The sequence below is a fragment of the Pongo pygmaeus genome, chromosome 15 (assembly GCF_028885625.2).
Source record: "Pongo pygmaeus isolate AG05252 chromosome 15, NHGRI_mPonPyg2-v2.0_pri, whole genome shotgun sequence".
In the NCBI taxonomy this organism is placed as follows: Eukaryota; Metazoa; Chordata; class Mammalia; order Primates; family Hominidae; genus Pongo; species Pongo pygmaeus.
In genome coordinates, this window is record NC_072388.2 from 80,846,934 (window position 1) to 80,873,259 (window position 26,326).

The 26,326-nt window shown below is 37.1% G+C and overlaps 1 pseudogene; it reads left to right on the top strand.

Moving 5' to 3' along the window:
- Positions 1-13,162: 13,162 nt before the first annotated feature.
- On the top strand, positions 13,163-14,822 carry LOC129013073 (eukaryotic translation initiation factor 3 subunit L-like; annotated as a pseudogene).
- The last annotated feature ends 11,504 nt before the right edge of the window (positions 14,823-26,326 follow it).

The window sequence follows — 26,326 nt, forward strand, 5'->3', positions numbered from 1 at the left end:
GATAAGCCTGGAAACCGGTTCCACTGGGATGATCCTGGAGCTTGAATCCATGGAAGCTAGACTGACATGAGGTCAGGCCTAGTGCCTGGGACCACTGGGACAGGCCTACAGTCTGAGTTCAACAGGGCTGGTCAGGACACTGGGTTTGCAGCGATGGTCTTGTAGGCTCAGTCCATGGAGCCAAGCCTTGCATCAAAGTCTGCTGGAGTGGACTTGGATCCTGGGTCTTCTTGAGCAGGCCTAGACTCAGGGTCATTTAGAGCCTGAGAGCAAAGGAACCATCCTGGATCCTGGAGTTGGCCTTTTCCTGTGGCTAGTGTAGAGACTGGATTCTCAGAAGCTAGTTGGGAACCTAGGATCATAGGTCTTGCTTGATGCCTGGAAGCACTGGGGCTGGGCCTTGAGCCTGTGGTTACTGGTGCCAGACTAGAAACTGGATGTGCAGATGTTGAAATAGGGGCTAGGTCTGCAACAGCAGGCCTGAATCCTGGGATCTCTGAGACCAGCCTGGAACCTGGGTACATAGGTCAGTCCTGGGTCTGTGCAGACCGGTTCAGCACTGGGGTCTACTAATGCAGGCCTGGACTCTGAATCTGCTAAAGCTTAGGTCCACACAGGCTGGCCTTGCACTGGGAAGACTTGGAGCCTGCTCCTGCGGGGATAGACCTGACACTGGGGCTTGCCCAGAGCCTGGGGCTGCAGGATCTTGCTTGGCATTCAAGTGGGCATGGAGGCTTAGTCCACAGTTGCTGGCCTGGAGCCTGGGGCCTCAGGTGCCTGGAGTCAGTATCTGAAGAGGCTGGGACCACAGGTGCTGGCCTGATGACTAGGGTTGTGGGGGTTTGCCTCGTGCTGGGGCAGGTCTGAAGCCTGTGGCCATAGTGGGTAAACTAGTGTTGGGGGTGATTTGAAGCCTGAGGCTGCTGTCAGCCTGGTGTTGGGGCAGGCCTGAAGGCTCAGTTTAGGTACTTGCCACCTGGAGTATAAGGGTATGGGGGCTTTCACAGTGTTTGGTTTTACTGTAGAAGGCCTGGTTTTGAGATCCAAAACAAAGCTTAGTGTTTCTTTTTCTTTTTTTTTTCTCCTAGGTGGAGGGTATCTTTCCATGCTGTGCTGTTTGAGGTTCAAAGAGGGGTGACATAAGTAACGTAAAACTATCCTTGCTACCGTCTTCAATGTGTCTTTTCTTATCTGTGCTATACCCAGGTGCTGTAATCTCTTACTTGGCTTCCTTAGCTTTTGTGAAATTATTTTCGTACATGATAGCTGTTCAAATTGATGTTTCTGTGGGAAGATGAGTGCTGGAGAGTCCTATTCTGCCATCTGGCTGACATCCCCTTAATACATTCTTAAATAAATTAATTAATGACTGTCTTCCTTATGGAAATGTAATGAATGCAAAAGTTTGAATACTAAAGAAATCAACAGTGGGTGCCATTTAATTAAGCCTCTAGGTACAGTGCCATTCCATTTTTTCTTTTCTTTGTTTTCCAGCGTTTTCAAGGCATGACAAATAATTTTTGTTTAGTATGTAAGATTAAGCATTAAGCATTTCAGGCTGAGGGTCCCAGTCAAGACAAGCCCTTTCTGCTATGCATATTGCTGCCTCTCCCCAGCTCAGAAACAAGTTGCAATTCCACCTTTCTCATTTTCTTGTCTACACTATCGATTATAAAGCCCCTCTCATTTGTGTCAGCCTCATAACCCTACCTTTTGACTAATTTCTAACAACATGAGTAAATAATTCAGATTTCCTAGCGAATTCCTCACCCCTATATTTACTGCAGAAGGAATCAACTAATAAAATTGTCAAAAATAGAATTGATCGAATCTCCCAGTTGAACACATATTACCTTCAGAGTATAATTGGGACTTTTAATGCAAACAAACAAAATATTTCTTAAAACCATAAAAAATACAGTACGCCAACATCTGGTCCGCAGGAATAGGTCTGGGAATTTCTTCTGTCTGGACTTGACTGACCTTTGCACCCTGAAAGCATCCCAAAGTGCACTGCAGAAAGACAGCACAAGCAAAGATGCAGTGGGAGTGAGGTATCCTGAAAAAAGCCCGTGCATGCATTTCTGTGCACTGGAGTAGGTGACTAATTGCAGGACTCTTCAGAGGCAGCAGTCAGCCTCTAGAAAAATACCACTCTGTCTGAGGTTCAAAACTCTTGCGGCTTGAATTTACAGCTAGGAATGTGGTTATAGAGGTGTTTTAGTCCAGTTTCTATTCCTATAACAGAATACTAAGGATGAATAGTTTATACAGAGAAGAGATTTATTAAGCTCATTGTGCTGGAGACTGGGAAGTCCAAGATCGAGTGGCCACATTTGGTCAGCTTCTGGTGAGGGCCTCATGCTCTTGCATAGCATGGTGGAGAAGTGGAAGGGTAAGTTAATACATAAACAAAGAGACCTAACATAAGAAGCAGGCCCACTTTAAAACAACTCACTTTCACAGTAACTAATCTAGTTCTGTACAAGGAAGAGCTCAGTCCCTTGAGAAAGGCATGAACCCTTCTTAATGACCTAATTGTCTCTTAAAGGAACCACCTCCCAGTATAATCACATTTGGGACCAAGCCTCAACATGAGCTACTGTGGAGACAAACCATATCATAACCATAACAGAAAGGGAAGAAGTAAATGGAGAATGTAGGAGAGGGGAGGAATATGATGACTAAAGCTGGTCTGATATATTTTAAGTTTATTTTATTATCATAAAGTTAGGATTCTTGAAATTGATATGATAATTTATGCATAGTAGATGGAAATTCTTGTTTGGTGTTAATTAGTGCTATTTTTAATAGGCCCAAAAAGCAAAATGCATAAAAGTAGAAGAGACACTAGAGATATGTATTTTTACTGCTCATTTATGGTGTGTGACTAGAGGGAAGAGGTTGGAAAGAATGAGAAGAGTAACATTTTACATCACTTTTAGGTAGCTTCAGTTCTTGCATTATATGCCTTGGAAAACCACCTTTTGCCAATTCAAGCCTTTACTTCGTATTTTTTTCCTCCCTACTTTATTCTTAAGCTCACAGAGAATATAAAGAAAAGTTAGAAATGAACCCTTTATTAAATTACATGAAAAAAAAATTCTGATTCTTGTTTTTGACTTTTCTCTCTCTCTTTTCATTTTAAAAATCATCAAAAATCAGATCATGGCAGCTTATATTCCAAAAGCTGGGCTGAATAGTAATACATTGAACTTATCTGGCCTGTAAGCTTGCCTCAGTAATTCTCTAAATAATATCCTGGTTGGCAGAGTAGAGTAGTGGCTAAGAGGGTGGATTTTGCAGGTTGGCAGCCTAGTTTCATATCTCATCTCTGTACTTTCTTAGGTGTGAACTTTAGAAAAGCAGTGAACCTCTCCATGCCTATTTCTCCACTAATAAAATAGAAATATTGGTAGCACCTACCTTCTTGTGATTAAATAAAAGCACTTAGCACAATGCCTGGCACATAGCAAACAAACATTAGCCACTGTTGTAATGTTAACCATGTCAATTACCATTTGGACACATTCACGGGACCAAGGATATTAGAGCAAGGAGGTTCTTATAAATCATCTCATCTATCAGCTGTTGTTTGTGGGAACCCCATGGAACTGCACAATTTTATATACATAAAGGATGCTGAATATAGGAGGGTAAAGAACTGAATCCATGTGAAAGAAGATTAATGACATCTAAGTCTTGTCTAGTTTCCTATCTTTGATGGGAGACTCAAGGCGATTCAGTGATTATTGTTTTTTGGCTCCAATCATCTGGGTTCAGGCTTACTACCTGGCAACATTTAATCTTTGTCTATTTTCTATCCAGAGCCCAGAATGAACTAGTTCTGAAACATTGTTTTCCAGAGTGAGCCTATTCAAGCCGTAGTGGGGAAGTAGAACCATCTTTCCATATGGTGGTGTTAGCCACACCAAACGTGATTACTAATTGTGTAACAAATGACCATAGATTATACTATTTCTTTTTTTTTTTTTCATCTGAGCTTTGGATAAATGGGAAAGTGATGTTTACCTCATTTATTAACCGTCAGTGGCTATAAGATTTAGCAGATGTAGAGGGAGTTACAGTTACACAGGTGTGAATTATCCATGGAAATAACCCTCCACCTAGTTCTCAGCTGTTAGAATTCATTAAAATTACTCTGGGACAAGTGATAAATCTATTGGCAAGCATCATAGAGAAAGGGTAAATTTTCAGAATCTGATTTAAATATTCTACAAATATTATGTGCATACTTTGTGTTAGAGATTTATAATCTATCTTTTCTTTCAAACATTACAAGTATTTAAAAGATGATATTCCTCAGAAAAAAATGGAGCAAGAGATGCAACGGAATTGGAACTTAGGTGTGTCAGTTATCAGATCCTCTAGTTTTTCTGATTAATTTTTTGCTGCCACAACACATGAATATGGGAACTTGGCTTTAGTTAGCTGAAGGAAGCTTCTTTCAATAAGTGATGACGTCATACTTGTCAGCATTGCTAGTAAGTGTTCACCCTATCAGTTGATTGAACAGAAAGAATGAGAGTGGGGGTTCCAGGGTTAGTTTTTGGCTCAGTAATGTTGCCTTGAGACATCAATGACGTGTGTTTCTAAGAGACTTTTGCTGGCGATAAGGGAAAATAATTTCCTGGAATTCATTTAACATGTATCTAGTGCGCTCCTACTGTGTGCTGTGCATTGTTCTAAGCAAAGGCAATAGAGTGTAAAATTTATAATGATTCCTGCGTTTAGAATGCTTTATATGCATTCTTTTACATCGTCAAATACTTTTTCTTATAGACTACTATTTGAAAACCATTTAAACTCATTACTGCTTTTTGATGCTTTTAGTGCCTACTATAAGGAAACTTTTATTAGGCAACTTTAAATCTAGCCTGTTTACCACTTACTAATTATTGAATCAGGAACTACCAGACAGTAAGAGCTTTAGGCATTAAAGCAAGAGTAAACAGAATTTTATCTCATTAGATTGTTAGGGGAAATAGATCTTTTCTTCCTTTTATTTTTTTAAAAAAATACCATTATAAAATGAGTATCTCAAATCTTATCTGTGGTGATTTCCAGAGGCCGCTTGCTTTTGCAATTTAATGCGTTGCAGCAGCCATTTTGCTAACTTTTCTTCATGTCACCGATCTCCAGTGTAATCTTCAGATGATTTTTCTTTGTATAAGCTAAAATAGTATCTCATTAAAATTATCTTAACATGGTTGAGTACTCAGGGTAGAGAGACTTAGGTTTTAGTCCCAGAATCACAATTTATCAGAAAAGTAACAGGAAACAAGCTAGTTAAACATTCTGGGGTGAGTTTCCTCATATTTTTAGTTTTTTTCTTTGAAAATTAAAAAGAGATTAATGAAAGTTGTTTTTCAGATGGCCCAAAACTAGTATGTTAATACTAGTTTAACTATTTTTATTTACACTTTCTTTGGAAATACGTATTTTCTTTTCCAAACTAGATTATCACATCTTTTATGTCATAAATATTGTCACCCATCTTTTAAAATCTCCTAATACATTAATATGCTACTAATATATGTTTGGTGAAATTTTGAGTGACTTAAGACAGGAATGAGTGGAAATAATGTGAGGAATTAATTCACTCATTTTAGCTATTTGCATTCATGAGGCATTTTTCTATCTAAAAGAGGAAGAGGAGTTTTGATTGAGGGCAAGGCTAGGAAGAAAATGCATATAAAGAATAAAATGGAGGCTGAGCATAGTGGCTCATGCCTGTAGTCTCAGCACTTTGGGAGGCCAAGATGGGCAGATCACCTGTGATTGAGACCAGCCTAGGCAACATGGTGAAACCACATCTCTACCAAAAAATACAAAAATTAGCCGGGCATAGTGACACATGCCTGTAATCCCAGCTTCTTGGGAGGCTGAGATTTGACAATTGCTTGAATCTGGGATGTGGAGGTTGCAGCAAGCCGAGATCGTGCCATTGCACTCCAGTCTGGGCAACAGAGAGAGACTCTGTCTCCAAAAAAAAAAAAAAAAAAAGAAATGGGAAACAACTATCACTTGGTACCTTGACTGATTTCCAGCTTCTGCAGAGAGGAAGAGTGGGAGGTTAGTCTTTAGGAGTGTATTAGTTCATTGTTGTACCCAATATATTATACCCAATATTATACCCAATATTATAATTATACCCAATATTATAATTCTTATACCTAATATTATAATTCTTAAACCTAGTATTACAATTCTTTAATTATAAAGAAATACCTAGTATTTCTTTCTAGAAATGCAAGGATGAACTAATACAGTCCTAAAAAGTATATTAGTTCACTCTGGGCAACTTATAAAGAAAAGAGGTTTACTTAATACAGTTCCACAGGCTGTAAAGGAAGCATCTGCTCGGCTTCTAGGGAGGTCTCAGGAAGTTTACAATCATGGCGAAGGTGACCAGGGAGCAGGCACATCTTACATGGCAGGAGCAGCAGCAAGATAGGAGGTGATGCCATGCATGTTTAAAGTATAAGATTTTGTGAGATCTCACTCACGATCATGAGGACAGTACCAAGAGGGATGTTGCTAAACCATTCATGAGAACCACCCCCATGATCCAAACACCTCCCACCAGGCCCCGCCTCCAACATTAGTGATTATAATTAACATGAGATTTGGGCAGGGACACAGATCCAAGCCGTATCAAGGAGTAAGTGGAATTGTGTTGGGGATCATATGAAAAAGCAATACATACTTAGAGAAGATGATGTTGTCCTCACCTTTGTAAGGAGCTCAACAGTACTCAGAAATTCTAACAATTCAAAACTTTGGAATATCCTGAGATAAAATAATGAACATTGGTTCTTTCATAATAGGTTGTAGAAGTGTTTAAGAGTCTGAGAGTAGCTTCTAGGGGCAATGTGCAAGGACAAGTGTGAGAGTATTGGGTATTTTGGGGGCACAATAACCCACTTTTTTGGTCATACCTTGAAGGCATTATATTAAAAAAGCTAATTTTTAGTCTTCAAATATTGGCGGTATTCTGCTTTCAGAACAGGAAGTCATAAAATCAAGTGAAACTGAACTTCTGCTCAGGGAACATACAGTAGACATACTTCTTTCTATTCCTCTTGTTAAGTACAAAAAAATCTAGAAAAAACATTAGAGAACTGTTTAAAATGGAGAGAAGACGACTAGGGGCCTGAAGACCCAAGGAACAACATGGTATTGAGTTGCCTGGGTTTTTGTTATGCTCCAAACTTGTAGCTAAACTTGGAGCTAAAGAAGCTAGCAATCTAAACATGCCAAAAAGTACAGGAGACAATAATAGCAACAACAACAACAACAAAATCCTGCTCTCTTTACCCACAGGACCAGAAAAATAGAAGCCTAGGAAGGCAGAAAACTTATGAATTTCATTCCAGCCAAACTCCACAGAAAAATCTGCACCCCCATTTCCATCACCAGCAGCAAAAACCATGTGCCAAGTTTACACCTCAATGTCTCACCAGTCATATATAAGAAACCTCCAAACCCATCACTAGTGTGGTACTAAAGGGCAAGTAGAGAGCTGGGACTTAAAAAAAAATTGTAGGTACATAGTAGTTGTATATATTAATGGGGCACATGAGATATTTTAATACAGGCATACAATGCATAATAATCATGTCAGGGTAAATGGGATATCAATCAACTCAAACATTTATTCTTTCTATTACAAACAATACAATTATACTCTTTTAGTAATTTTAAGATGTACAATAAATTATTATCGTTTATATTCACCCTGTTGTGCTGTCAAATTCTAGATCTTATTCATTCTATCTAGTGGTATTTTTGTACCATTAACCATCCTCCCTACCCCTGCCCCACTACCCCACCTCTGGTAACCATGATTCTACTCCATGAGTTCAGTTGTTTAAACTTTTAGCTCCCACAAATAAGTGAGAATATGCAAATGTGTCTTTCCATGACTGGTTTATTTCACTTAACATGATGACTTCCAGTTTCATCTATGTTGTTGCAGATGATAAGATCTCACTCTTTTCTATTGGCTGAAGAATACTCCATTGTGTATATACACCACATTTTCTTTATCCATTAGTCTGTTGAGGGAAACTTAGGTTGCTTCAAAATCTTGGCTATTGTGAATAATGCTGCAACAAACAAGGTAGTGCAGATATATCTTTGATAGGCTGGTCTCCTTTTTCGGGTGTATATTCCTAGCGATGGGATTACTGGATCATTTGGTAGCTCTATTTTTATTTTTTTGGGGAACCTCCAAACTGCTCTCCACAGTAGTTGAACTAATTTCCATTAACACCAACAGTGTATGAGGGTTCCCTTTTCTCCACACCCTCATTAGTATTTGCTATTGCCTGTCTGTTTGATAAAAGGCATCTTAACTGGGGTGAGTTGATATGTCATGGCAGTTTCAATTTGCATTTCTCTGATGATCAGTGATGTTGGGCACCTTTTCATATCCCTGTTTGCTATTTCTATTGTCTTCCTGTGAGAAATGTTTATTCATATATTTTGACCATTTTAAAATTATATTATCAGATTTTTTTATATAGGGTTGTTTAAGCTACTTATACATTCTGGTTATTAATCCCTTGCCAGATGGGTAGTTTGCAAATATTTTCTCCCATTCTGTGAGTTATCTCTTCACTTTGTTGATTGCTTCCTTTGCTGTACAGAAGCTTTTTAACTTGATGTGATCTCATTTGTCCATCTTTGCTTTGGTTGCCTGGGCTTGTGGGGTATTACTCAAGAAATCTGTACCAACTCTTATGTCCTGAAGATTTCCCTCAGTGTTTTCATGTAGTAGTTTCATAGTTTGAGTTCTTATATTTAAGTTTTTAATCCATTGTGATTTGATATTTGTATATGGTGAGAGATAGGCATCTAGTTTCATTCTTCTGCATATGGATTTCCAATTTTCTCAGCACCATTTGATAAAGGGACTGTCCTTTCCTGATGTAAGTTCTTGCTACCTTTGTTGAAAATGAGTTTACTGTATGATATGGTTAGGCTTTGTGTCTCCACCTGAATCTCATCTTGAATTGTAATCCCCATAATCCCCATGGGTCAAGGGAGAGACCAGGTAGAGGTAATTGAAACCTGGGAGCAGTTTCCCCTAAGCTGTTCTCATGATAGTGAGTGAATTCTCATGAGATAGATCTGATAGTTTTACAAGGGGCTCTTCGTCTTTTGCTCAGCATTTCTTCCTGCTACATTGCAAAGAAGATGGCTTGCTTCCCCTTCACCTTCCACCATGGTTGTAAGTTTCCTGAGGCTTCCCAGCCATGCTGAACTATGAGTCAACTAAACCTCTTTCATTTATAAATTACCCAGTCTTGGGCAGTTCTTTATAGCAGTATGAAAATGAAGTAATACATTGTAGATGTATGCATTTGCTTTTGGTTTCTCTATTCTGTTCCATTGGTCTATGTGTCTGTTTTTGTGCCAATACCATGCTGTTTTCGTAACTATACCTTTGGAGTATAATTTGAACCCAGGTAATGTGGTTCTTCCAGTTTTGTTCTTTTTGCTCAGGATAGCTTTGGCTATTCTGGGTCTTCTGTGGTTCCATATAAAATCTAGGATTTATTTTTTGTTTCTGTGATGAATGTCATTGTTATTTTGATAGGAATTTCATTGAATCTATAGTATCAATCCATTCAATGCATAAAAACATAATATCTTTCCATTTTTTGTGTCCTTTTCAACTTCTTTCATCAGTGTTTAATAGTTTTTATTATAGAGATCTTTCACTTCTTTTGTTAGGTTAATTCCTAGGTATTTTATTTTACTTTATTGTGTTTGTAGCTATTGTAAATTGGGTTATTTCCTGATTTGTTTTTCAGATTGTTCAGTGTTGGCATATAAAAATGTTAGTGGTGGCAGGCATGGTGGCTCATGCCTATAATCCTAGCACTTTGTGAGGATGAGGCAGGTGGATACCTGAGGTCAGGTGTTCGAGACCAGCCTGGCTAACATGGCGAAACCCCATCTCTATTAAAAATACAAAATTTAGCTTGGTGTGGTGGCTCATGACTGTAATCTCAGCTACTTGGGAGGCTGAGGCAGGAGAATCGCTTGAACCCAGGTGGCAGAGGTTGCAGTGAGCCAAGATTGTGCCACTGCACTCCAGTCTGGGCAACAGAGTGAAATTCCATCCCCCCCAAAAAAATGTTACTGACTTTTCTGCTGTTGTTGTATCTTACAGCTTTACTGAACTTGTTTGTCAGTTCTAATAGTTTTTTTGGTGGAATCTTTAAGTTTTTCCAAATATAAGACCATGTCATCTGTGAATAAGGATAATTTGAGTTCTTCCTTTCCAATTTGGGTGCCCTTTGTTTCTTTCTCTTGTCTGATTGCTCTAGGTAGGACTTCCAGTACTATGTTGAATAACAGAGGTGAAAGTGGGCATCCTTGGGGTATTCCATATCATAGAGGAAAGCCTTTTAGTATTTTTTCTCTTCAGGATGATACTAGCTGTGGGTCTGTCATATATGGCTTCCATTGTGTTGTGGTATGTTCCTTAGGTACCCAGATTTTTTAGGATTTTTTTAAAATTATGAAGTTATGTTGAATTTTATCAAATGGTTTTTCAGCATCAATTGAAGTGATAATGTGGCTTTTGCTTTTCATTCTTTTAATATAAGGTAACATGTTTATTGATTTGTGTATGTCAAACCATTCTTGTACCCTGGGATAAATCCCACTTGGTCATGATGAATAATCTTTTTAATGTATTCTCAAATTCAGTTTGCTAGTGTTTTGCTGAGGATTTTTGCCTCAAAGTTCATCAGGGGTATTGGTCTGTACTTTTCTTGTGTTGATGTATCTTTGTCTGGTTTTGGTATCAGTCTTCGTAGAATGAATTTGGAAGTTTTCCCTCCTCCTCTGTTTTTTAGAATAGTTTGAGTGGGATTGGTATTAGCTCTTTTTTAAATGTTTGGTAGAATTCAGCAGTGCAGCCATCAAGTCCTGGGCTTTCTCTTGCTGGGAGACGTTTTATTATCACTTTGATATTGTTACTTGTTATTGGTTTATTCACATTTTAGATTTCTTCATGGTTCAATTTGGTAGGTTTATGTATCTAGGGATTTATCCATGTTTTTCTTGGTTTTCCAGTTTATTGGCATATAGTTGTTCATGGGTCTCTAATGATCTTTTGAATTTTTGCAGTATCAGTTGTAATATCTACCTTTTAGCCTCTGATTTTATTTATTTGTGCCTTCTCTCTTTTTTTCTTAGTCTGGTCCATTTGGTCTATGGTGCAGATTAAGTCCTTTTTTTGTTGATTTTCTGTCTGGGTAATCTATCTAATGCTGAAAGTGGGGTGTTAGTCTCCAGATATTATCATATTTGAATATATGTTTTTCTTTAGCTCTGATAATATTTGCTTTATATAACTGGGTTCTCCAGTGTTAGGTGAATACGTATTTGCAATTGTTATATCCTCTTGCTGGATTGATACAGTTATCATTATATAATGACCTTCTTTGTCTCTTACAGTTTTTGTCTTATGATATATTTTGTCTGTTATAAGTATAGCTACTCTTGTCTTTTTTGGCTCTTGTTGGCATGGAATATATTTTTCTATCCCTTTATTTTCAGTCTATATGTGTCTTTACATGTGAAGTGTGTTTCTTGTAGGCAACAGATCATTGGGTCTTAGTTTTTTAATCCATTCAGCCACTCCTCTACTTTTTAAATCCATTCAGCCACTCTATTTTTTAAATCTATACAGCCTTTCAATTGGAGAATTTAGTCCATTTACCTTCAATGTTATTTTTGATAAGTAAGAACTTACTCCTGCTATTTTGTTATTTCCTTTTTGATGGTTTTGTGGTCTTATCTTCCTTCTTTACCTCCTTCCTGTCTTCCTGTTAGTAAACATGATTTTCTGTGGTGGTATGTTTTAATTTCTTGCTTTTTATTTTTTGTGTATTCATTTTATGTTTTTTTATTTGAAGTTTTCATGATACTTATAAATACTATCTTATAACCCATTATTTCAAAGTGATGATGACAACTTAACACTAATTTTATAAACAAACAAGCAAAGAGAGAACTAATAAAACTCTATACTTGTCATTTTTTGCATAAAAGGAAAAAAATCCTAAAATTTCTATGGAAAAAAAGAGCCAGAATATACAATGCAATCCTGAGCAAAACGAGCAAAGCTGGATGCATCACACTTCAGACTTCAAAATATATTATAAGGTTATAGTAAACAAAACAGCATAGTATTGTTATAGTAATAGACACATAGACGAATGGAACAAAATAGAGAAACTAGAAATAAAGCCACATATTTACAACCAACTTGTTTTTAACAAAGGCCCCAAGAAAATACACTGGGGAAAGAACATCATCCTCAATAAACAGCGCTGGGAAAATTGTATATCCATGTGCAGGAGAATGAAACCGAATCCTTTCTCTCACCGTATACAAAAATCAACAAAGATGGATCGAAGGTTTAAACATAAGGCCTGAAACTATAAAACTACTAGAAGAAACATAGTGAAAAATACTTTAGAACATTGGTCTAGGCAAAGATCTTAAAAGCACAGACAACTAAAAGAAAAATGGACAAATGGGATTATATTAAACTAAAAAGCTTCTGCAAAGCAAACAATCAACAGAGTGAAAAGACAACCTGCTGAATGAGAGAAAATATTTGAAAACTATTTATCTGACAAGAGACTAATATACAGAATATATAAGGAACTCAAGCAACTCAATAATAATAATAAAAACAGCCAGGCTGGGTGCGATGGCTCACGCCTGTAATCCCAGCACTTTGGGAGGCTGAACTGGGTGGATCATGCCAAGATGGTGAAACTCCATCTCTACTAAAAACTATAAAAATTAGCCAGGCATGCTAGCAGGTGCCTGTAATCCCAGCTACTCGGGAGGCTGAGGCAGGAGAATTGCTTGAACCTGGGTGACAGAGGTTGCGGTGAGCTGAGATTGTGCCATTGCACTACAGCCTGGGTGACAGAGTGAAACTCCATCTCAAACAACAACAACAAATAATAATAATAATTTCATTAAAAAGTGGGCAAAGGACATGAATAGACTATTCTCAAAAGTAGACATTGAAATGGCTAGCAAGTATATAAAAAATGCTCAATATCACTTTCTGGTGGTGTTTGTGAGCCCGGCAGCCATGTGTTATCTCGCCGATGATTATGAGTCTGAGGAGGCTTATGACCCCTATAGTTATCCAGGTGACTATGGAGATCCAAAAGCAGGACCTTGCTTATGAACGTCAGTATGAATAGCACACCTATCAGGTAATGCCTGAAGAGATCAAAAACTCCATCTAGTATTTCCACAAAACTGTCTTGGATTTGACTGACCAGAATGTGTATGAGCTACAGGCCATTTGTGTCTCCAGTGATGTCATTGACCAGAAGGTGTATAGGATCCAGGACATCTATGAGAACAGCTGGACCAAGCTGACTGAAAGATTCTTCAAAAATACACCTTGGCCCGAGGCTGAAGCCATTGCTCCACAAGGTGGCAACAATGCTGTCTTCCTGGTTTTATATAAAGAATTATACTACAGACACATATATGCCAAAGTCAGTGGGGGACCTTCCTTGGAACAGAAGTTTGAATCCTGTTATAACAATTGCAGTCTCTTCAACTACTTTCTTAATGTTGATGGTCCTCCTTCCCTTGAACTACCCAACCAGGGGCTCTAGGATATCATTGATGAGTTCATCTACCAGTTTCAGTCATTCAGTCAGTACTGCTGTAAGACTGCCGAGAAGTCGGAGGAGGAGATTGACTTCCTTTGTTCCAATCCCAAAATCTGGAATGTTCACAGTGTCCTCAATGTCCTTCATTCCTTTGTAGACAAATCCAACATCAACCGACAGTTGGAGATGTACACAAGCGGAGGTGACTGTGAGAGTGTGGCTAGGGAGATGCTTGGTTACTTCAGCCTGGTGGGTCTTCTCTGCCTGCACTCCCTGTTAGGAGATTAGTACCAGGCCATCAAGGTGCTGGAGAACATCGAGCTGAACCAGAAGATCATGTATTCCTATGTGTTAGAGTGCCAGGTAACCACATGCTATTATGTTGGGTTTGCATATTTGATGATGCATTGCTACCAGGATGCCATCCAGATTTTCGCCAATATCCTCCTCTACATGCAGAGGAGCAACAGCATGTTCCAGAGGACCACATATAAGTATGAGATGATTAACAAGCAGAATGATCAGATGCATGCGCTGCTGGCCATTGCCCTCATGATGTATCCCATGCATGTCGATGAGAGCATTCACCTCCAGCTTCAGGAGAAATATGAGGACAAGTTGCTGCGCATGCAGAAAGGTCACCCACAAGTCTATGAAGAACTTTTCAGTTACTTCTGCCCCAAGTTCTTGTTGCCTGTAGTGCCCAACTATGAAAATGTGTACCCCAACTACAACAAAGAGCCCTTCTTGCAGCAGCTGAAGGTGTTTTCCAATGAAGTACAGCAGCAGGCCCAGCTTTCAATCATCTGCAGCTTCCTCAAGCTCTACACCACCATGCCTGTGACCAAGCTTGCTGGCTCCCTGGACCTTGCAGAACAGGAATTCTGGATCCAGCTTCTGGTCTTCAAACACAAGATGAAGAACCTGGTGTGGAACAGTGGCATCTTAGCCCTGGATGGTGAATTTTAGTCAGCCTCAGTGGTTGACTTCTACATCGATAAGGACATGATCCATATCACAGACACCAAGGTTGCCAAGCGCTACGGGGATATCTTCATCCATCAGATCCACCGATTCGAGGAGCTTAATCGAATCCTGAAGTAGATGGGACAGAAACCCTGATGACATTCACACATGTTATTCAGGAACCTGTTTTGATATATTATAGGCAGGAAGTGTTTTTGCTACCATGAAACCTTTACCTAGATCAGCCATCAGCCTGTCAACTCAATTGATAAATTAAGGACCGAAGTGTTTCAAGTGGATCTCAGTAAAAGATCTTTGGAGCCAGAAAAAAAAAATGCTCAACATCACTAATTGTCAGGGAAATGCAAATTAAAACCATGAGATATCATCTTACCTTAGTTAGAATGGCTATTATTAAAAAGACAAAAAATAACAAATGCTGCCATAATGTGGAGCAAAGGGGATTCTTATACACTTTGTTTGGAAAGTAGATTAATATAATCACTATGGAAAACAGTATGGAGATTTCCCTAAAAACTAAAAATAGAACTGCCATATGATCCAATAATCCCACGGTTGGGGATCTATCTAAAGGTAAAGAAATTAGTATTTCAAAGGCATACCTGTACTTACATGATTATTGCAGCACTATTCACAATAGCAAAAATCTATAATCAACCTAAGTGTCCATCAGTAGATTAGAAGATAAAGAAAATGTGGTATACATATGCAATGAAATACTATTCAGCCATTAAAAATAATGAAATGATGTCCTTTGCAGCAGCAGCGGCATTGATGGAACTGGAGGTCATAATATTAAGTAAAATAACCCAGGCCCAGGGAGACAAATATCACATGTTCTCACTCATATGTGGGAGCTAAAAAAGTTGATGTCATAAACATAGAGAATGTAATGACAGATATCAGAGGCTGGGAAGGGTGGTTGGTGGAAGTGGGGATGAAGAGGGGAAGGTTGATGGGTACAGATATACAATTAGATGAAAGGTATAAGTTCTCTCATTTGGTAGCAGAGGAGAATGACTGTAGTTAGCAAGAATGTATTGTATACTTCAAAGTAGCTAGAAGAGAGGACTTGAATTGTTCCTAACACATAGAAGTGATAAATACTACAAAGTAATGGACACCTCAAATACTCTGACTTGATCATTACACATTCTATGCATGTAACAAGATATCACATATATCTCATAACTATGTAAAATATTTTGTATCAATAAAAAAGAAATTAAAAAAAGGGAAACAGAATAAAAAACTTAAAAATTGAATTAAAAAGAAAGCTGAATGTATTACTTTCCTAGGGCTGTCGTAAAAAGTACCACAAACTTGGTGGCTTAAAACAACAGAAATCCATTACTTCATAGTTCTGGAGGCCAGAAGTCCAACATCAAGATGTTTATAGGGCCATGTTCCCTCCGAAACCTGTAGGGTAGAAGTCTTCCTTGCCTCCTTCAGTTTCTGCTCGTGGCCTGTAATTCTTGGAGTTCCTTGGCTTGAAGCTGCATTACTCCAATCTCTGCCTCTGTCATCACATCTGCCTTCCCTCATGTGTCTGTATTGCTTCTCTTCTTCTCATAAGGACACCAGTCTTATTGAATTAGGGGCACACATTACTCCAGCGTGAGTTCTTCTTAACTAATTACATTTGTAATTATCCTATTTCCAAATAAAATCCCATTCTGTGGTACTTCAATGGATGTTTTCAGGGGACACAATTCAACTTATAACATTGAGAGAGTAGAAGATGTAGATTTAAGAGAGCTGGGTTATTTTCCATTAAAAAGTACAAAAGCTAAATCAATAAGCAAAATTAAGTGACATATGATGGTCAATTCTTAGTACTTTACTTTGTATTTCCAACTTATTTTCTAAAATTCAGAAAATATTTTTATGTGTTGTTTTTCATTAGTTGCCTGCCATGGTAATGATATAGTTTCCCTGTGTCTATATATTTTAATTGAATTTCTATAGATTTGTAATAATAAATATTGCCAGTAATGAGAAAAGTTATGAGAAATTTCCTTCACAATATATTTATGATTATCTCACCATAGGAAAAGAAGAAATAACAGTTCAAATGCAAAAAAAGTAACTGAAATGATGTAGAGTGTGCTTTTTGTCCACAATGGAATCAGTCTAGAAATTAATAATAGGAATATAATGGGAAAATTTCCTAACACTTGGAAATGAAATACTACACGTGTAAATAGCTCATCAGTCAAAGATGAAGTGTCATGTGAGTTTTTTAAAAAAGCATTACATGAAAAGGAAAATATAGTATATCAAAATTGGTAGAATACAGCAAAAGCAATGCTGAGATGAAAATAAAGCACTAGATACATATATTAGAAAAGAAGAAAAGCCTCAAATTAATAATTTAAGATTCTACCTCAAGAACGTAGGAAAAAAGAACAAAATAAACCCAAAGCAAGCAGAAGGAAGGAAATAAAGAACAGAAATCAGTTAAATTGAAAACAGTAAGGCAACAGAGACCATCAATGAATCAAAGACCTGGGTTTTCAAAAAGATTAATAAAGTTGACAAACATGTAGCAAGATTGACAAAGATAAAAAAAGTAAATTACCAATATAAGAATAAACTCACTACAGATCCTGCAGACAAGAAATAGGTTATTAGGGAATACTGCCAACAACTCCACACATATTTGACGACCTAGTTTAAATGGACCAATTCTTCAAAAATCACAAACTACTCAGATTTGTGTCTTAATTGTAGGACAATTTTTTAAAAAAGGGAGCAAATGGAAGAAAAAAATCTCCATAATCTAATACAAATCATTCAATACTAAATAGATAATTTGAAAGCACTATAGCTATTAAGAACATTGAATTTGTATTTTAAAAGCTTTTCAGAAAAAGGCACAGGTGGTTTTGCTGCAGAATTATACAAATGTTTAAAAATAACTAAGACAATTCTACACAATCTTCTCCAGAAAATAAAGGAGGAAACACTTCTTAATTCATTTTGTGAAGCTCACCAAAGCCAGAAAAAAAAATACAAAAAACGAGAATGAAATCCACAGAACAATATGCCTCATAAATGTAGATGCAAACATTTAAAAAAATTAGTAAACATAATTCAGCAACATACAAGAATTACACATCATAACCATTTTGGTTTTATTTCATAGGTTTAAGCCTGGTTCAACATGTGAAAATCAATAAATGTAATCCATCATATGAACAAGCTAAAGAAGAAAAACCATGTGATTGTATCAATTGATGCAGAAAAAAGCATTTGACAAAATTCAATACACATTTATAATAAAATTACTGTGAGAAAGAAATAAACTAGAACTTCTTCAACTTGATTAAAAAAATTCTACAACTAACATTATATAAAATGGGTATTAAAAAAAGAAATGTTAATGTTTTATCTCAGATTGAAAGCAATGCAAGGATGTATGCTGTCACCACTCTTTTTAAACATAGTAGTTCTGGAAATGTTGGCAGGTTCAAGAAGGCAAAAAAAAAAAATGTGTTTATTTGCAAATGACATTATTGTCTACATAGAATGTCCCTAGGAATCTACAGAAAAATCCCCAGAGTATAAGTGGATTCAGCAAGGTCAAAGAATACAAGCTGAACATAAAAAACAGTTACATGTCTACATACTAGCAATGAATCTATGAGACCCCATAATAAAAATGCAGTGCAAATTCTAATCACTCAAATAAAATACTTAGGTGCATTCTAAAAAAGACATGTACAGGACTTTTGTGTTAAACTACAAAATGCTGATTTAATAATGAAGATCTAAATAAATGGAAAGACGAACCATGTTAAAGGAGAGGAAGACTCAACATAGTAAAGATGTCAATTATCCCCAATTGATATACAGATTTGACACAATTTTGTTATGAAAATTCAAACAATAATTTTTGCAGATATAGACAAGATTAATCTGAAAATTTTTATGAAAGCACAAAAACACTAGAATTGCTAAAACAATTTTGAAAGAGAAGAATAAAGTGAGGGGAATGAGCCTATCCAACTTCAAAATTTATTAGATAAACAGAGTAATCAAGATTGTGTGGTGCTGGTGAAGAGATAAACACACACATGCCTTAATGGAATAGTATAGAGAGGCCAGAAACAGACCACACAAACATGCCTAACTGATTTTTGCTAAAGATATTAATTCAATAGGGAAATAATAGCTTTTACAACAGAAAGTTCCAAAGCAATTGAACATCCACAGGTAACAGCAACAGCAACAAAATCCCTTGACATCAACCTCACACCTTGCACAAAAAATTAACTCAAAATTTATCACAAACTGAATTCTAAAATGTAGAATTGCAACTTTTTAGGGAAAAAAATAGAAAAAAAACCTTTGGGAACTAGGGCTAGTTAAAGAATTCTTATACTTAAAAGCAAAAGGTGATCCATAAAGGAAAAAGTTAGAAAGCCATCAGTTGAATTTCATCAAAATAAAAATGGTTTCCCTGCAAAAGGCATTTTTAATTTTAATCCTGTTAACAGAGGATTAAAAAACAAATCACAGACTGGGTGACAATATTTTCAAACCACATATCTCACGAAGCACTATTACATAGAATAAATAAGGAACACAAAAAATCCAACAGTTTTAAACAAAAACAAAACAAAGCCCATCCAATTAGAAAAATCCAAGTATGTTTTATAGTAAAAGACAGAAACAGAGAACCTATCCAAGATGATACACAAATGTATGTTAGCACATCAAAAGGTATTTAATTAATTTAGCATCATTAGCCATTAAGGAATTCCAAATTAAAACCACAATGAACTGTTACTACGTATGTATCAGAATATTGACAACACCAAATGCTGACAAAGATTTGGAGAAACTAGGTCACTTATATGTTGCTGGTGGGAATATAAGATGGTACAGCCACTTTGAAAACAATTTAGTGGTTTCTTTAAAAAGTAAACATGCAACTGTCATCCAACCCAGTGATTATAATCCTGAGCATTTATTTCAGAGAAATGAAAACTTTTACTCACATAAAAATCTACACATGAATGTTTATAGCAGCCGTATTTGTAATAGCCAAGAACTGGAAACAATCTAGATGTCCTGCAATGAGTGAATGTTTAAACAAACTGTGGCATCTATGCCATTACATGCTATTCAGCAATAGTAAGGGAAAGAAAAATGGATACATTCAGCCACCTGGATGAATCTCTAGAGAGTTATGCTAAAAATTTCCCAAAAGATTATATACTATATGATTCCATTTATATAACATTCTTGAAATGTCAAAATTATAGTTACAGAGAGCAGATTATTAGTTTCCTGGAATTAATGAGGAGATGGGGCAGAAGAAAGTGGTTGTGGCTAAAGGGAATATGTATATATGTATGAAGGAACTGTGGCCCCGGGAATGAATGATTCCCAAGACTTTGCCTAGGACGTGGCCCAGAGGAAGAACATATGAAACATTTATTAAGCAAATGAATGAATGAAATTATTTGAATAAAGTCATTCAGTGAGGAAGAAACAGGTCTGACTATAGAATCCAGATGTCCTATTAGCCCTCTGTCAAATGTTCCAGACTTCTGCCTTGGGCCTATAAAATTAAGCTATACTTGTTTTTTGTTTGTTTTTAAATTTTTTTTTTTTTTTTTTTTTGAGAGAGTCTCGCTCTGTCACCCAGGCTGGAGTGCAGTGGCTCGATCTTGGCTCATTGCAAGCTCCGCCTGCCGGGTTCATGCCATTCTCCTGCCTCAGCCTCCCAAGTAGCTGGGACTACAGGCGCCCACCACCATGCCCGACTAATTTTATTTTTGTATTTTTAGTAGAGAGGGGGTTTCACCATGTTAGCCAGGATGGTCTCGATCTCCCAACCTCGTGATCTGCCTGCCTCGGCCTCCTGAAGTGCTGGGATTACAGGCATGAGCCACCGTGCCTGGCCTGTTTTAAAATTTTTTACTGTTTTCCCTCCTTATCCATTCAGGATGCATTATATATATATACATACATATATATATATATACACACACACATACATATATATATACACATACATATATATATATACATACATATATATCTATACACACACACACACACACACACACATATATATACACACGCGCACACACACACACATATATATATATTTTTTAGACGGAATCTCCCTGTCACTCAGGCTGGAGTGCAGTGGCATGATCTCGGATCACTGCAATCTCCGCCTCCTGGGTTCAAACAATTCTTGTGTCTCAGCCTCCCAAGTCGCTGGGACTACAGGCGCCCACCACCATGCCTGGCTAATTTTTGTATTTTTAGTAGACATGGGGTTTTACCATATTGGTCAGGCTGGTCTCGAACTCCTGACTTCAAGTTCCTTCATTTTTAAAGGAGGCGTTAGACTCTAAGGTCTCTTCTAACTTTATAAGTCAAAAATTCAAAGGTTTTCAAGATGATCTAGTAGCCAATAATCATTATTAAGCATTGAGCTTGGTTTCTATTTGAGCTACAACTTTCTCTATAAACCCTTTGATTCAGAGATTGTCTCTATGGGTCTTCATTTACCCAATACTACCAAAATAGCTTTTAACATAATAGGCACTCACTTAAGTTTTTATTGATGTTTTATATAATTACTTTATCACAAGGTCAATAATTCAGAACTAGCACTTCCTAAAGTAATTATCCATTCTCAGTTGCACACAAACTTAAATGCCAGTCTAAAAAATCTTTTTCTGTGCTATGTAGTCCACCAGCTGTTTTAAGGCAATTATGTGATGTTTAAATGTTCCGTATTAAAACTAATATAATTCAGCTTAAATGCATTTTAAAATTGTAACCATTTATAACTAATCTTATACAACTATATGGCAAATATGATAAGCATCCATATTATAGAAGATAGGAATTTGTAGAGACCATCAGGCTGCAGATAACAGCTTATTGGTCTGAAAATCAAATATCTAATGCTTAAAGAAGCCAGGAAATGCTTAAAGAGCTCTAATTTTCTCAGAAAATTTTTCTCTGATTTTCAAAGTAGAAAGTTCTTCATAGTGCTTGGTAGTTTTAATGGATATTTTTAATGACCCTCAGATACCTGGTAAAGTTGTAGAACTAGTGTCTGTTTAGGAGTTAGAGACACTTTGGCTTAGTTTTGCCTAGTTTGTATCTGCCTTTGTCTTCAAATTATGGATTTGTTATTTAATACAGTGGTCTTGAGCAATTAAACACAGATGACACGCGGTCTATGAGTTTAGGTTATGGGCTTATACTCAAAAAAGTACCCCTGAATACTCTTTATGCAATGTCAACAGACTCATTCTCTATAACGCTATACAGCTTATTTACTTATTTTTAGAGTTCATTGGCGGTCAGAGGCAGAAATCACTAGAAGACATTACTCTGATAGCAGCAAGAATATCCAGAAAATTTTCTAGCAGTATGGGAAAAAAAGCAATAAAACTTACAGGTACTACCTCAGTCTCACTCAGATCTTACTTATTGATGGAAATGTTGAATCAATAGCTCCTTCTGTCAAATGACAGAACCCCAGTCCCCACCCCCATTCTCCTCTGCTTTTCCCTGGGATGCCCTGGAGATATGAGTGAGGGTGGGGTGGACTATTCGTATTTGAAATCAGCTAACTGAACCTCTTTGGATTCTCTGTTCCAAGTGCTTCCCCTGAGACTCTATTCTTAGCCAATGTCTGCTGTTGCTTTATTGGTCCCATTGACACTGCCTGCTATCACCCTCTGGCCTACTAACTACTCTCTGTTCATAGTTTGCTGGCCATATTGCACCCCACAGTATTCCACAGTTATGACATTCTATAGGTCAAGAGACATGATCAAATCCGAGAATTCCCAGGGCTGAGAAAAAAGAGTTACAAAATTTGATTCTCTTTGTTGATTGCAGGCAGGCTTCACTTAAATATCATAGCCCCAATTTTTTTTCAAACAAAATATCTATGAACCTCATGAAAATAGGAGAACCAATAATATAACTGGAGAGTGTTGAAGTAGATCATTTAATTCTATTTGCTATAATGTATAAGTCAGAGATCTGAACTAGCCAGGACCACTAAACATATAACTGAGAAAGTATAAGATCTCAAAAATTATAAAAGCCTGAGACCCTTTAATGAAGAAGGAAATGGTCTATCCACCTCAAATTTTCTTTCAGGTATTACAGTAATACTGCATTAGTGTTGTAAAATCATGATAATAAAAAAGCAATAATATTTAAAATCATATTTGTCATTTCTTTTTGTAAATTCACAGCAGTATATAATCTTTTCAGGAATAAATTTCAATTAAAATGGTTAAAACAAAAACGATTTGATCCTAAAGTGTAAGCCTCAAGTAACTTGGAAATTTGCATGGAAGTTCCTCATTCTTTGTAACAGATGCATAAATAAGATCCCATTGAAATCAATGCTGTTAAAAGACCTATAAATGCTCACAATTATGGTAATTTTTGTAATATTCTTTGATAGCCTAAATATCTGGTGCTCAGTGCTAGGTTTGGTACATACATTATTTCAAATACAACAATTCTGTAGTGTGATGATTTAACCGAGGCTCAGAATGGTGGAGTGATTTACCTAAGGTCATACTGGAGAGACAAAATTTGAACCCTGTTTTTTTTATGGGTTCAAAACCTTATTCTTTTTCATTTTCACCACACTATAATACTAGATTCCTCTTGCCTAGCCAAGCTGATGAAATCTGAGATTTATGAAAGATTATTAGAATGATTACAACAAACTGTATTCCTTCATCATTTCCTACCGGTGGAGGAATTATGACAAACAAGTGAGAAAAATATGGGGATATATTTGCTCAGTAAAACCTCAGAGATATTTGGATACTTCTGTAGAACTTTGTTTCCTGCCTCAAAGTGTAGTTTCTTTTTGCTACAAAATTTATCTTTAAAAAGAGTCATTGTAGGCTGGGCATGGTGGCTCATGCCTGTAATCCCAGCACTTTGGAAGGCGGAGGTGGGTGGATCACAAGGTCAGGAGTTCAAGACCAGCCTGACTAATATGATGAAGCCCTGTCTCTACTAAAAATACAAAAATTAGCCCAGCATGGTGGCACGTGCCTGTAGTCCCAGTTATTTGGGAGGCTGAGGCAGGAGAATTGCTTAAACTCTGGAGGTGGAGGTTGAAGTGAGCTGAGATCACACCACTGCACTCCAGCCTGGGCGACAGAGCGAGACTCCGTCTCAAAAAAAAAAAAAAAAAAGAGTCATTGTATTATGCCATTGCCAGACTATGTACTAGCTAGACCATGAACAAAGTGAACAGCTTAAAATATTTGAGTGATATTGTCCTTCTGTTTTCTTTGTCTTAAGAAAAATGAAAGAGCCAAAAAGGTGTGATAGTCTATTCATCCTTCTTACACTGTACATAAAAGAACACATAGTGTGGGACTCAACACCCTGCAGTATGTTCAGAAGAGAATGATTTGGTTGATGGAATGATCTAAAACCCTACCAAGCATCAAAGAACTAGAAATCTCCAGCAGAGGGAGTGATGTCCTTCCAATCACCTTCCAATAGTGAGAAATTTTTTTGCTAAAAAGCCTTAGCCTTCCTCTCTGTGGTCTGAGAGTCCAGAAATAGAATGGACGTTAGAAGGTAGACCTCTTCTCTCCACAAGAATGAGTTTCCTTACAATTTAGCCATATAAAATTTATATCATTGTCTCATAAGGTGGTAGATTCCTTACCACTGAGGAACTCAGGTGTTTGTACTCACGTACTGGGTGAGTATTATTAACACGTGGAGAATAGTAGACCATTGGTTTCAACATAGGTTTTTATTGAGTTTTCTGCTCCCTCTTCTTATCTTCCTTCTCCTCAGAATAAAATCTTACCTGGAATGCTAATCCTGTATATAAATCAGGTAAATGTGATATTTCTCAAGCTGGATTAGGGCTGAAGCATCATTGAGGAACCACAGAGCTCCATGAAACACAGCTTGAAAACCCCTAAAAATTCCTGTAATCCCAGCACTCTGGGAGACTGAAGTGGGCAGATGGCTTGAGTCCAAAAGTTCAAGACCATGGTGACCTGTCTCTACAAAAAATACAAAAATTATCCAGGCATAGTGGTATGTGCCTGTAGTCCCAGCTACTTGGGAGGCTGAGGTAGGAGGATCGCTTGAGGCCAGGAGGTGGGGGCGGCAGTGAGCCACTGCACTACAGCGTGAGCAACAAAGCAAGACATTGTCTAAAAAGAAACACACACACGCACACACACAAAATTAAGCTTTGGATGGGAACTAGATATTTATGAGCCACCTTACTCTTCTGAGAATCTGAGTGAATGGAAACTTTAGATGTAGTGATGCTGACCTTCTAAAACTCAAACCTGAATTTGAACAAGGCAAACAATCTTAAATGCTCAGTCTGTTTCTTCTCTCTCTTTTCTCTGTCTTAATGGAGCTGAAGGAGGCCAACAAGAAGATAATCATGAAGATTTTATTTAACATCACCTTTCTCCCTGTTTTCACCCCCATCCCCATTTTACCAAAAGAAACAAGTGCGACAAACAGGTGAAAAACAAGGAGACTTGCTTGACTATTGCAATGCTAGAGTCTGACTGCCAGGCTTCTTCAGAACTTTCTTCCATGCTCCAAAGTGTTTGCTATTGCTACAAATGTTGTCTTGAGAAACAATCATTTTGTATCGCCTTTATAATGGAATTTTGAAAGGTTTTCAACCGTCTTTTGAAAATTGAAGCTGGGTAAGGATTTTTGTTTGGGGTGGAGGAAACTAAGTCTTTTAAAACTTATTTTACCTAAATAAAAGTTCTATGACTACTATGTTTCATTTAATCATCCTCCCAAAGGTCTTTATTTACTTCCAAATGTCATCTCTAAATTATTTATCTTCAAGGATTCTCATTAGTTGTGTTCCCTGAAGCTCCATGGTGCCTGTTAAGTTGAATTATAATTTTAAAAAATGACGGGTTGGAATTGAACTTTTTTTTTTTTTTTTTTTTTTTAGCATGAGTCAACACAGAGTTCTTTCTGAAACCATCAGAGTAGATAGAATTGAAACGTTGGCACCTACTACAACTTAAATTGCTTTGTCAAGTCAGGTCTGGTTCCAGAGTATGATCTACTTCCTCCTTTTCTCAAAAGTAAGGCCAGTCTACAAGTTAAGTTTTTCAGAGCCTGGATGGCCAAGGATCAGATCCTGGATCCTACCTCTACGAGTCCTTAAGAGTTTCTGGGTACATTTGGCCGTACTGTATGGTATTTTACTAGGAGAAACCTTACTCTATTTCTTGACAAGTAATGAGCCATTGATCTGTATTTATTGTTTAGCAAATATTTAATGAATGCATTGATATCATACTGGCATTAGGGCATATCCCCTGGACTAATGGAGATAAATTTCACAAATGATTCTTTTATTAAAATTAGAAAAAATATATATATATGTGTGTGTGTGTGTGTGTGTGTGTGTATTAGGTTAATAATGATAATGATGATGTTTACATGTACCTTAGACTTCTCTTTTAGTCAACCAAAAAAAAAAGTGGACTCTTTCACTAACAAGATAGAAACTGGAAAAATGAAATTTTCAGGCCCTGTACTCTAGAAAGACATTTTTTATCCTCCCTATATAGCAGGTGTGATAAATTGTATTCATCCAA